Genomic DNA, 14,419 nt, shown 5'->3' with positions numbered 1-14,419 from the left:
ATAGAACCTACCTCAACGGCAGTTGCTGTGATAAATAAGAGCATCACCAACTCAGTGGACATGAATCTGAGCAAACTCCTCGAGGTAGTGAAGGACAGGGGAGCCTGGCGTGCTGAAGTCCATGGGGTCACAAAGAGTCAGACAGGACTGAGCAACTGAACATAAACAAAGCTCAAGGGCAATTGCTGTGAAGATTAAATAAGACCATATATCGAAAGTGTAAAGTGCTTACTATGCACAATTCCTGGTGCATAGTAAGTGTTCAATAAATGGTAGCTATTGCTATTATCTTTAGTTCATTATTTGTTATCAGTAGTATTAATTTGAAGACATATTTCTGAATGAACATATGTATCACTCCATCCCCTCTCTCTATGTATGATTCTGCTGGGATTTTACAAAGGACAAATACCATGAAAGTAAGGTGGTATATGAGACAGCCATGCTGTGCAAATGCTGGCACCCTACTAAGAACACAAAATGGGAGCACCCACTTGGAAACTCCACCATCTAATGCACCTGGTATGAAGCAAACCAGCAGAATCTGTCAGCCCTCACCCAACTTCTATTTTAGTTATATTTTAGCAATGCATTCTGGGGTCCCAGAAGCCTCCCTTCTACAGGTTCCCATGACCATATCATGAATAAATGGATCACCTGGGTCCCACATATCCAGAACCCTCCATCTTCATTTCTATTCCTTATAGTTGTCCACTGTGAGCCCCATCCCAGTCCTCTTTAACATGCTACATACTGAGACTCCTAGTAAACCTGTGGTGGCAGATGCATGTTTGCCCTGTCTGTTTTCAGTCTCCCTGTGTCATCATACCAGTTGTAAATGCTCCAACTTTCCAAAATCCATTATACCATCCTAACCACCTAACACTATATTCTATAGGTTTCTCCAGGCTCCCACCTTAAGCTATTATACTCACACCCAATAAATTCCACAGCTCTCCTCCAATATAAACTCAGGGTGCAGCCTCTTCAATGTACAATCTGAACATCATGTATATAACTAGGACAAATGTACTTGAAGAGTCCACACCCAAAGCCCCATCCAACTCAGCTTAAAGTGCCCACTTTCTCTGCTTCTGCTTCTGGATTGCCAACATTTCTAGATAAAGCTATGAAAACTGGGTCATCAAATGACTTCACTATAAATATAGTCTTATCGACCTCAAACAGACCAGCATTTCCCTACTTGATATCTTTTTATACATTTAATCTTGATTCTATCTTGCATTCACCACAGCCCATTATAAAAATCCCCAATATCTAAACACCTTTATTTTGGTTCAGTGTTAACCAAACTTCTCTGGTAAGCACCTGGTATAATTGTCTAAGAATACAGACTCTAGGCTCTATAGGATTTCCTAAATCAGAATTTCCAACTGAAAGACTTGGTTATCTATATCAATGTTTCTCAAAATTTTTTATCTGAGGAGTCCTTACAAACTCAAAAACTATGGAGGACCTCAAAGAGCTTTATTTATGTGGGTTATAGTTATTTGTATTTAACATATTAGAAATTAAAATTCATAAATGTTAATTATCTATTATTTCATTTAAAATAATAACAAACCCATTAACATAAATCACAGTTTTATGAAAAAATTATTCTCAAAAATTTAGTGAGTGGTAATATTTTACATTTTTCCCAACCTCTCTGATGTCTGCCTTAATAGGAGACAGCTGGATTCTTATATCTGCTTCTGCATTCAGTCTGTTAACTATTAATATATGTTATTTTGCCTGAAGTATAGGGAGTAAATCTGGCCTCTCCTAGATCTGTAATTACAAAACAAAGGACCTCATGAACCCCCAAGAATCTTTAGACTACTCTTTGAGAATCACTGATCTGTATATTTAAGTTGCCTAGTGATTCTTAACATGAAAATAGGTGGCAAACACTGTATTAGTTCATGTGAGATGTAATGAAACTTCATTTGTCTCTAGCCCTCAGCTCCAGACTGTTCCAGATAAGGTATTCTCTGGTCTGTCTCTGTAGATAAACCTCCCTCATGTTTTACTAAGACCTACCCTCTGTCCATGGGGTCTCATAAAAGAGTCAGATACGACTTAGCAACTAAACAATAGCAACTAAACAACAATAACAAGCAATCTAGTACTGGCTTCCTAGAAATCTTTTTTTTTTTAATATTGCTTAATTTGGCCTTTTTCTTTTAAAGAAAACATGTTTTTTGCCATTTTAACCATTTTTAAGTGTATAATTCTGGGGCATTAATTATAGTCACTCAAGGTAATGCTCAAAATCCTTCAAGTTAGCTTCAACAGTATGTGAACCAAGAATTTCCAGATGTACAAGCTGGATTTTTAGAAAAGGCAGAGAAACCAGTGATAAAATTGCCAACATCCATTGACTCATAGAAAAAGCAAGGGAATACCAGAAAAACATCTACTTCTGCTTCACTGACTAAGCTAAAGCTTTGATTGTGTGGATCACAACAAACTGTGAAAAATTCTTAAAGGGATGGGAATAACAGACCACCCTACCTGCCTCCCAAGAAACCTGTATGCAGGTCAAGAAGCAACAGTTAGAACTGGACATGAAACAATGGACTGGTTCAAAATTTGAAAAGCAGTACTTCAAGGCTGTATATTGTCACCTTGCTTATTTAACTTATATGCAGAGTACATCATGCAAAATGCTGAGCTGGATGAATTACAAGCTGAAATCAAGATGGCCAGGAGAAATATCAATAACCTCAGATATGTAGATGATACCACTCTAATGGCAGAAAGCAAAAAGGAACTAAAGAGTCTCTTGATGAGGGTGAAAGAGGAGAGTGAAAAAGCTGGCTTAAAACTCAACATTCAAAAAACAAAGATCATGGCATCTGGTTCTATCACTTCATGGCAGATAAACAGGGAAAAAGTAGAAACAGTAACAGATTTTATTTTTGGGGGGCTCCAAAATCACTGTGGATGGTGACTACAGACACAAAATTAAAAGATGCTTGCTTCTTGGAAGAAAAGCTATGACAAACCTAGACAGAATATTAAAAAGCAGAGATGTCACTTTGCCAGCAGAGGTCCATATAGTCAAAGCTCTGGTTTTTCCAGTAGTCATGTATGAATGTGAGAGTTGGACCATAAAGAAGTCTGAGCGCCACAGAATTGATGCTTTAGAGTTATGATACCTGACAGACACCTGAGAGTCCGTTGGACAGCAAGGAGATGAAACCAGTCAATCCTAAAGGAAAGCAATGCTGAATATTCATTAGAAGGACTGATGCTGAAGCTCCAATACTTTGGTCACCTGACATGAACAGCCAACTCATTGGAAAAGACCCTGATTCTGAGAAAGATAGAGGGCAGGAGGAGAAGGGGACGACAGAGGATGAGATGGTTGGATGGCATCAGTGACTCAATGGACATGAATTTCAGCAAATTCTGGGTGACAGTGAAGAACAGGGACGCCTGGTGTGCTGCAGTCCATGGGGTCACAAAAGGTCAGATGCAACTTACCAACTGAACAACAAGTTTTGTTATTGTTCAGCTGCTAAGTCATGTCCGACTAACCTAAACAACAATTATAGTTACAATGTATAGAACCATCATCACTATCTATTTCCAAAATTTTTCATCACCCCAAACAAAAACTCTGAAACCATTAAGCAATAAATCCTCATTACCTTCTCTTCCTAGCCTCTGGTGACACCATAATCTAATTCGTCCCTATGGATTTTCCTATTTTGAACACTTCATATAAACAGAATCATAGAATATGTGGTGTTTCATGACTGGCTTCTTTCATGTAACAATGTTTTGAAGGTTCATCCATATTTTAGGATGTGTGAATACTGCATTTCTTTTTATAACTAAATAGTATTCCATTATATGGAATGTACCAATTTTGTTTATCCATTAATCAGTTGATGGACAGTTGGGTTCTTTCAATTTTGGGACTATTATGAATAATGTTGCTATGAACATTTGTGTACAAGTTTTTCTGTAAACACCTGTTTTCATTTCTCATGGGTGCATACCTAGGAATAGAATTTCTGAGTTATATGGTACATCTATGGTCAACCATTTGACAAACTGCCAAACACTTTTTCAAAGAGCCTGTGCCAGTTTACAGTTCCACCAACAATATGGGGGTTCCAGTTCATATCTTCACTACCACTTTTATTGTCCATCTTTTTTATTGTAGCAATCCTAGTGGTTGTGAAATGGTATCTCACTGTAGTTTTGATTTGCATTTTCCTGGTGACTAATGATGTTAAGCATCTTTTCATGTGCTTATTGACCATTCGTATATCTTCCTTGGAGAAATGTCTATTAGATTACCTGTCCATTTATAGTAGAGTTTTATGTATCTTTATTATTGAACTAAGAGATTTCTTTATGTATTCTGTACACAAGTAAATGGTATGAGGTAGAGATTCTTTTACATGTGTATGCTAAGTGTCATGGCTACATATGTTGAAAAGGCTATTCTTTCCCCATGAACAGTCTTGGCACTCTTGTGGAAATCAACTGATCATAGATGTATGGTTTTACTTCTCGATTCTCAATTTTATCCATTGATGTATATGTCTATCCTTATGCTAGTACCACACAGTCATAATTACTATAGATTTGTAGTAAATTTTTAAATCACGATGTAAGAGTCCTCCACTTTGTTCTTTTTCAAGCCTTTTTGGCTATTCTGGGTCCCTTGCAATTCCATAAGAATTTTAGGATCAGATTGTAATTTTTTACAAAGAAACCATCTGAGATTTTGACAGAGATTATGCTGAATCTGTAGATCAATTTGGGGTTGTTGCCATCAATCAAGATGGTGTTGCCATCTTAACAATGTTAAGTCTTCCAGTCCCTGACCATGGGATGTCTTTCCATTTATTTAGGTCTCCTTTAATCTTTTTCAAGCAGGCCTTAGACTCATTCATTTTTCCTTTCCTCCTCTTTCAAAGAGTGTTCCTCTGGCTCTGAAAGTTATGTCCTTTCTCTGCACACTCGATCCCAGCTCATTCACACAGCTTTTCCCTTTCAATATGTCCAAATTTCTCTAGTTCTTAAAGAACTTCCTAGACATACATGTAAAGGATGGAATCATGAAGTTTATAAAGTTTATAAGAAGTTTATAAACTGTTAAATATTTTAAAATTAATAAAATTAAAGGTTATAAAAACTGGGAAAATGTTTTCCAGAAAAATTTAAAAAGCTATTATCATTATTATACTGACTATAGGACCCATACAAATATATAACAAAAACACCAAGCTTCCAATAAAATATGGACAAATAAAACATATAGTTAGTTCACAAAAGGAGATAGCAACTTGTAAAAAATACAAACATACTTCAATCTCAAAAGGTATTCATAAGATGCAAAACAATGAAATGTATTTTTCTTATGAAATTAAGAAAGTTTTGAAACATAATAATACTTAAAACCAATGAAGATGCAGAGAGTGAGGTTCTGTCATATACTGGGAAAATACTAATGATGCAACTTGATAATATAAATCCAGAACTTTAAACTTTTTCATGCTTTTTGACCCAGTAATTCTACTTCTAATAATGCAATTGATGTTCTCTGCAACATATTTATAAAACAAAAAGAAAAGAAAAAGAAAACTAGCTTTCCAACAATAGAAGAATGGCTATAGATATGGTACATTATTATGATCAATCATTATGCAGTCCATTTAAAACTAGGTTGATGAAATTCTAATGACATAGAGACATTCTCTCAGGATAATTTAAAGGGAAAAGCAGAATATGCAATTGTATCACACAACTGATGATCTCAGTGACCTCAATTATGTAAATATACATACATCAAACATATGAATAGAAAAAATAAGAGATATTAATAATTGAGCCAAAATCATGAGTTCTTGTCTCTGAGCAGCTTCTTATTATCTTTATCTTCTATATTTTTCTGTATTTTTCTAACTTTTCTACAGTGGGCATGTATAATTATCTATAATGCCTTGAGGCCATTATAGTATTTAATAAGTCCCCCATCAATGGGCTGTTGTTTCTAGTCTTCTGCTGCTATGACCAACAACTCAAGTGAATATATTTAAATGTTTATCTTTGTGTATGTATGTGAGTATATCTGTAAGATAAATTTCTAAAGGTGAAATGTTCTGGGACAAATGCAATGGGCATTTAAATTTTAATAGATAGTGCCAAATGATCCTTCATCAAAGTTGTATCAATATATACTACCATCAATAACTTATGAGGGTGCCTGTTTCCCCAGAATCTTATCAACAAAATCAACAATTGTTTTATCTTTGCCAATAAAATATAAATGAAAATTGTGTTTAGCTCATTTGCATTTTATGACTCAGATAGTGACTTTCTATTTGTTTAAAAACCATTTGCATTTCTTCAGCTTCTTTATTTAAAAAAAAAAAGAAAGACTGACACCCATAGAGGGTAATATATTTAAGGGCACATGCCTAAATAGTGACAGAATCAAAACTGGCTCCATAATTTACTGAACATGAATCCTAGACTCTTTGTATCACATCATTTTGTCTTTACTTGTATCACAAATTACCACCTGATCATACACTGCTCCAGTGTGCTCTCTTCATATCAGGATCATCAGCTCTATCTTCCCAAATGGGTTGCAAGAAGAGCCATAAAAGTAAAAGAAGGGGCTTTGCAGATGGCAGACTTGGATTTGCAAACTCTATGTTCCACAATCTTCTTCTGTGACCCTTTAGCAAGGCTCAGTTTCCTCATCTACAAAAAGGTGGCAATAATACAGGACTAAATGACAATATGGGTGTAAATAACCGAGGATAGTGCCTGGCACAAAGATACTTCATAAGTTGGACACACACACATACACAAGTTTCTTAATACCAGGATCCAGACCAGCAAGTTCTCTATAATTTTTTTTATCATACCTGACACAGTACTTAGTAGGTGCTAAGGAATTTTCATGAACTTGACTTGAGGGGGCCTCTAGTGTAATAGAGGTTGAAAAAGCAGAGAGAAATCCTATTTTATTGTAGCCTGCTATCCTCTTGCCCAGAAGTCTATTGTTTGTCCCCACACTCAGTGATTGACTGCACAGTAATGACTCAAAACCTTGTAGCTAACTGACAGAGAAAGCAATCACCAGTTTCCCCTCTCCCCACACTACTCCTCAATAGATGGGGAGGGCAGAAGTCCTAGGCTAATAAGGCCAAGTCTTCTGGCGGTTTTGATAACTTTTAGGAGTTTAGTGGCGAATGTACTATATGAGCTGCTGCTATATGGTGGGAAGCAACCTAAGGAAATGTAACATGATCAGATTTGTGTTTAAATAATATCATTCTGACTACAGTGTGAAAGATGTATTGTATGGATGGGGAGACAAACTAAGAGGCTACTGCACTTTATAGCATTAGGAAGGGATCAGGGTTGGGGAGTTGGAGGTCAAAGGTATAGGAGAAAGAGGGGATGATGATGGATGGAGCCAAATCTCTAAGGAGGAGGGAGGAACTTGGCTCCTTAGCACAGGTGGAAGAATACATTTATTGGCAGAAGGGAGACACTGACATTGAAACTCAAGAGAAGGTGGAAGGAAAGGTAATTTTGTGAAGGCGACTGGGTGGAAAGGAGATTGTGAGGTTTTTGACTTGATGTTTTTGTCATTCAAAGAGAACTAGGAGGCAAGGTCATCTCCTTGAACCTGGAGAGGAAGATAGCAGGCAGCTGATTAGGGACACTTAGAAGGGTTTCTAGGCAACTGAATTTAGAGATCATAACTTTGTTGCAGCTCCAGTCCATAGAGTTGTGGTCTTTTCTTTTTAGGATATCATGGGTTGCTGTCAAGAAAGTATCATCTGTGGAGGAATAGGAGCAGAAAGCATATTGCTGAGGAAGCTAAGGAATGAAGAGAAGGGTGAGGGGAACTGTAAGCAGCAAGTACAGACCACACTTTTGAGAGGTTTAGCAGAAAAGAGAACAGAGATAAGGCCATGGCTTGAGAAAGAAGCAAATAAAAGATACTTTGTGTTTATTTTTAGGTAGGAGAGACTCTGAGGTCTAAAAAAGATGCCATGCATGTACTCTAATGGAAGTCATATAACGTAGTGTTTAAGAGCCCAGGTAACTCAGTTATCTTCATATATGCTTAATCCTTACTAATCACTTGTGTTATTTCATTTCCTTGTGTTTTTTTTCATTTCCCTTGGTATATCAATGTCTTTGTTAATGGTTTCTAAGAACTCATTTATAACCATTTGTTAACCTTTTGTCATGCAAAGTGAATGAAATACCATATTCTATTGCCATCAACTTACTATGGTGCTTTGAACATGGATGGACCTAGAGAGTGTCATACTGAGTGAAGTAAGTCAGACAGAGAAAGAGAAATATCATATGACATCCCTTATATGTAGAATCTAAAAGGAAATGATATGAAAGTAGCAAATGTGAAAGAGCCCTTTCTCCTACCAAGGTTGAGATTCTGACCTTATTGCAGAGGGTATAGTTGTCACCTATTGGATGGTAGAGAAATTCACTGAGGTGCTACAGTAAGGGTAGGGAAGCAAGAAATCACCTCGTGGGGTACCTGTGAGACTTGCTGGGTGGTTGGGTGTGGTTGGGATTCTGGCACCCACTGGCTGCCATGTACTGCAGCAGGAGGAAAGCCACATCAGAACAAAGATGAGACGCACTTTCCTCCTGCAGTGGTCCGCCAATGCTCTTTACTGATGAAACATCATGACAGCTGCAAAGGAGAAAGGTTTATAGGGTCTAGTTCCACAAAGCAGGGAAGTGAAGGGTGGATTTGAGCTGAGAAGAAATAAACTGATAGCTGGAACATGTTTCAAAAGAAATTCCTTTAAATTAAAGGTTCTAATTAAGTTCTGACTAATCAAAGCTTTGGGCTTCCCAGGTGGCTCAGTGGTTAAGAAACCACCTGCCAAGCAGTAGACGTGGGTTTGATACTGCCTGGGCAATCCCATGGACCGAGTAGCCTGGTAAGCTACAGTCTATGGGTCACAAAAGAGACATGACTTAGCAACTAAACAACAATAATCAAAGCTTTACAATGCCAAGGTCTCACCAAGCTGTGGTATACACACCAGAAACACCTAGGAATTTGCAAAACTGCAAGGCATATCATCAGTTAAGCAACTTATAAATGTTAAAAATTTTACTATGGTGCTTTGTATTTTGGTTGTGTTATTAAAATATAGTCATGTGTTTGAAAAAAAAAAAAGCACAGGCTCTGTAGCAATCAGTGCCTGGGTTCAAATTCTGGCTTTGCCATTTACTTAAACTTATGTCAAGTCAGTTAACCTCTCTCTGCCTCAATTTTCTCAATGGAAAAATGGGGGAAATTACAGTACCTATCTCAGGTTTCTTGCAAGTAATAAATGAGATAATGTTTGTAAAAAACTTAGAACAGCAATTAGAGTATAGTAACTACTTGATAAGTGTTAAATATTGTTATTATTATTTAAGCAAAAGGTATGTAGGATATGATCAGGTTTGTTTTGATTTTGGAAAACCTTTTTCCTTATCATAAAAGTGATATATATGCTTTTTTAAAGTATCTTTTGAAGACTTTTTTTTTTGCTACAGAAAAATTAGAAAATAAAGATTAACAAAAAGAAGAAAACAAAACAACTATCTTCATTTCGTATCATCATTAACATTCTGGTGTACATCATTCTGGAGGTTTTTCTATTCATCCAATAATAGTTTTCAAATGTATTTTGGTATGTGTGTTCACATACAACATGGTGGTCAGGCAAGTACTTTGACTGAGCTTTTGAGCTTTGTGTTTGAGGTAGCTAGGGTTAATTACCCAAATACACATGTTTGCTTCATTTTCCTCACCCCCCTACACACACCCAGAGAAGGCCAGACTCACTGTACTCTGCACCAGCCCTGGTTTTGGGGAGCCCAATGAGAGAGAGACCTAGACTCTCCATTTGTCTGAAAGGAATGCAGAGCTCAGACACGTTCCTTGAGGCTGTGGTTCTAGAAATTATCACCTTCTGATTCTCCTGTGCAGAATGCAGATACTCTGGCTCTGACTGACCTAAATTCAGAGTCCTCTTGTTCCTCAAAGTGTGGTCCCTGAACCAGCAGAATAAACACCACCTGCTAGCTTGTTAGAAATGCAAATTCTTGGACCCTACCCTATGCCTACTCTATCAGAATCTAAAGTTTAATGAGCTTCTTGGGTGATTTGCACATACATTGAAGTTTGAGAAGCACAGGTCCTTTCAATGTGAGGAATGAAGATTTACCTAAATGTTCTTGAACACTAGAAATTTCATGAACATTCTCACCAAAATACTCACCGTTCCTTACGCCATTCTGCTTCATGGAACAGGCTAAGCTTTGTGCGTTAACAATAGGCTCAACGCCTTTCTTGGGATTCCAGTGCATAGCATTCAAACATTAAACATCTTTGTGATCAAACTCAGTGGCCAGTACCAGGAAAAAGACTTCTCTGGTCCTAAGAGAAGATTCAATTTCTTCTAAACAGACAGTATCAAAATGTCTATTCTCTCAGAAGAGAGAAATTTGTGATATCTGGCTAATGTGGGCCATGCAATCAGGGAACAAGTTCCCACCAGTAGGTACAAAGGCATAGCTTTTGTGGAATGTTCCTGCCACTGGTTTCTATATAACAACCTAAGTCAGAAATGAGTAACTTCTCAAGGATCACTCACCCACTGATGTTGATTAAATAGGTAGTATCTATAGGGGCTCTTGAGTGGAAAGCAATCTTTTTCAGTGCAATAAACTATATAACTTCTTTTTAAAAACCGTAAACAGGGACTTCCTTGGTGGTCCAGTGGTTGGGAATCTGCCTTCTAATGCAGGTGACTTGTGTTCCATCCCTGATTGGGGAACTGAGATCCCACATGCCACAGGGCAACTAAGCCCATGAACCACAACCACTAAGGCTGTGTGCCACAACTAGAGAGAAACCTGCATGTGGCAATGAAAGATCCAGCATGCTGCAACTAAGATCTGACAGTGAAAAAATGTATAAATATTTAAAAAAACAGAAAATATTATCTTATTCCATAAACATAATAGACAATTACAAGGTGTATTTCAGTCCTTTGTTATGGCCAACTAAGAAATAGGGACAGAAGTCAGGAAAAGAGAAGAGACTAAAGAAGGGGAAGGAGAAAGACAAAGAGACCCAAACCAAAAGGCAGAGAAATAGACATGCATATACACTTAGGGACAGGGAAACAAAATTTGATAGTATTAACATTGCCGTAATTTTCTCAGATGATATATGACCACCAAGATATTCACACACTGATTCATCAAATATTTATCTCACACTTTTTCTGTGTCAGGTGCTGAGGATATTAAATTGAGCAAAATATACAGGGTTCTGCCCTTAAAGAGCTCACATATCTAGCAGGGGAGCAAGACATTAATCAAGTAATCACACAAATAACCATTGGTATTACTTTCCTATTTCTGTTGTAACAAATCACCACTAATTTAGTGGCTTACAACATGTGTTTATTATCTTACAGTTCTGTAGGCAGAAGTCTGATGCAGGTCTCACTGGGCTAAAAATCATGGTGTCATCAGAGCTGTATTCCCTTTTGGAAATTCTAGGTAAGAATTCTTTTCCTTATCCTTTCCGAGCACCAACAGGGAAAAGGCTACCCACATCCCTTGCCTCCATCTTCAAAGTCAGCAGCACTGCATCTCTCTGAACCTCTAGTCACACCTGCCTGTAACTCTCCCTCTGCTTCCCTCTTCCACTTTTAAGGACACTTGTGATTACACTGGGTCCACCAGATAATTCAGGAGACTCTCACATTTCAAGATCAGTTGATTAGCAAACAATTCCTGTAATCTTAATTCTCCTTTGCCATGTAACAACATATTCACAGGTTCTGTGATTAGGAGGTAAACATCTTTGGGGGGGTCATTATTCAGCCTACCACACTATTATTATTTATGTATTCCAGAAACTATTGGCTTAAATGAGACTTTGACCTTCTGTGCACAAGCACACAAGCACAGCATTTCCTAGAACTATCCTATTCTGAATTCTGTTCTTTGCTGCTTACACATGTTTGTGTTTGCTGTTTCCTCTGAGATACCCTTCTCCTTAATCTTTACATGTCCATATTCTAGTTCATTTAAGGCCTTGCTTGAATGGTACCTACACGTTATCAGGTGGAAAAAATGAAAAGTAAACTTAGTTCAGAATAGTTCTATCTTTAGGATTCTAAGTTGGTGCCTAAAAGAACTTGTAAGGAAGCCACTGTATTAAAAATGAATTTGGGTATCTTAAAACATATTTTGAAGTACTCACACTGGATTTTTCAGACACTTCTATTTGGATCACAGAAGGAATGAGAGGATAAAGCCAAATTCTCTAGGCACCACTGAAGAGACACAGAAGGAAGTACCTTGAAAACAAGCTTGTTTAATGGCAAAAGCAGAATCAGATACATGCTCTTGAATTCTGCCTCTTCCAGATAGTCATGTGGCACTGAGTGAATAATTTAATTATTTTAAACCTATTTCCTCATTGGTAAAACAGGACAGTGACTAGTCATAGTGCCTGACACATAATAGGCATTCAATAAATCTTTATTGCTGTGCAAAAGAAGATTCAGTGAGGTGAACTAACTTGTACAACTTTATAAATCTAGAACGAGACCCCCAAATTCTAGCATATTAAAATAATTTTGCAGTTTTAGTTCTCTGGAAATATGTAAACTATTCATGATCCTTCTGGCACATATCTATACTCAATAATCATTAGTTGCCCCTATCCTGACAGACATCACTACACTAACACAGAGCTTTGTTTTGTTCCTTGTGAATACAGCAGCATTTCTCATTTGAAATAGAGGATTTTGAAGTACTTGGTACATCAACTTACCTCATATGAGGAAGGCTGAATTATTCCATCTTTGACTCTGAAGGACGCAGAGATCCAGAAACCAGAACAGTGCTTCTAGATCTATTGGTCTAAACTGTGCTGAGTGTAGTGAAAAAAGAAAAATAAATATCCCATTTTCCAGTTACCACACAGGAACTTGTTTCCCTGTCATTTTGGTCCACATACCCCTCTATTTTCCACAAATGGTTCTCATTTTAAAGTTGGGTTCAGTACAAATTATTCTGAAAATTTGCTTATTGTGGTCAGGCAGATTGAAAAAAAAATTAATTGGGATACCGGTGTAATAGGGGGCATCTGAACAGAGTGGAATGAAAACTAGAAGATATAGGTGCCCTTGTGTATCTCTTTTCCTCTCTGGACCTTTATTTTCTGACTACAGAAGGATAGTCTACAGGGTCTCTAAGACCCGTACCACCTCTAGCATTGTAGATTCTACAAGCCTCCCCTACAAACACACACATATACACACACACACTGAGGTATTTGAATATAAAGGGATGTATGGGTAGTTAAATGATAGTTTGGAGAAGAGGAAAAAATTGCAGGCAGGTACGTTTGAGCTTAGCACATCCAGTAGAGTGTGGAAGATATACAAAGAGAGAGCAGAAACACATAATAAAAGGTTTACTTTGCTAAGGATAGGGTCCAAGCAAGCCTGTATCACTAAAGCCTTTGAAGGCCAACTCCATGTTTTATTATTGAAAACCTACCAAGAACTGAGAATGAACTAACAAGACTGCAAATGATTATATTAACCACTTTTTTTCCCCATTGAAATGTATTCAGCGAACTAGGCACAAGCGTCTACTTGCTTTGCTACTGGCATGTAGGAACAAGCAGCTACAAAGAAAATAATCACCCTTTCACTCTTCTGTTAGATTTTGTAGTTTTCATCACAAGAATAAACCATTATAAAACCTACATCTCAAAAAATGTAGTATGTGTTGTTACATAAGAGTCAATAGAAGACAATATTGCCTTCTACTTACTATAAACTTTACCCAGACCAGACAATTTAAATACTGGCCTAATTTGGGCTTTACAGTTATGAACAATCAAATGAGAGGCTACCAATTATTTGCTTAAAAGTTGACTTAACAAAAGTGGATTTATATTTACCTTGATGTTTTGTCATGTATATAACCCAATCAAGTAACCAAGCTGTAAGAATCAGATCCTTAAACATGTTTTTTCCTTTTCTGCAGAGTTCCAGAAGAAATAAGAAACAATGCTGAGTGCCCCTGGGCAAAAGATAAAGGAGGTTACAGCTTGTAGAAGTAGTAATTAGAGCCAATTACAACTTGACTTACCTGCTTTGTCATTAAAATGCCTGTCAGACCTCTCATTTTTCTAAACAGAGGAAAAGAAAAGGTATAGCTTAATGGGGGAGGGCTAGCTAAAGGGAAGGGATTTCTAATTCTGTTCAAACTTACTGTGTAACCTTAGACAAACACATCGCCTTTTGGCTTCAAACTGTGGTTTTCTCACATCTAAACCGTAAGAGCTGAAAAGGACCTC

The sequence above is a fragment of the Cervus canadensis genome, chromosome X (assembly GCF_019320065.1).
Source record: "Cervus canadensis isolate Bull #8, Minnesota chromosome X, ASM1932006v1, whole genome shotgun sequence".
NCBI classification, from domain to species: domain Eukaryota; kingdom Metazoa; phylum Chordata; class Mammalia; order Artiodactyla; family Cervidae; genus Cervus; species Cervus canadensis.
The sequence above is the reverse complement of the archived record's forward strand: the minus strand, read 5'-3'. Positions refer to the sequence as shown.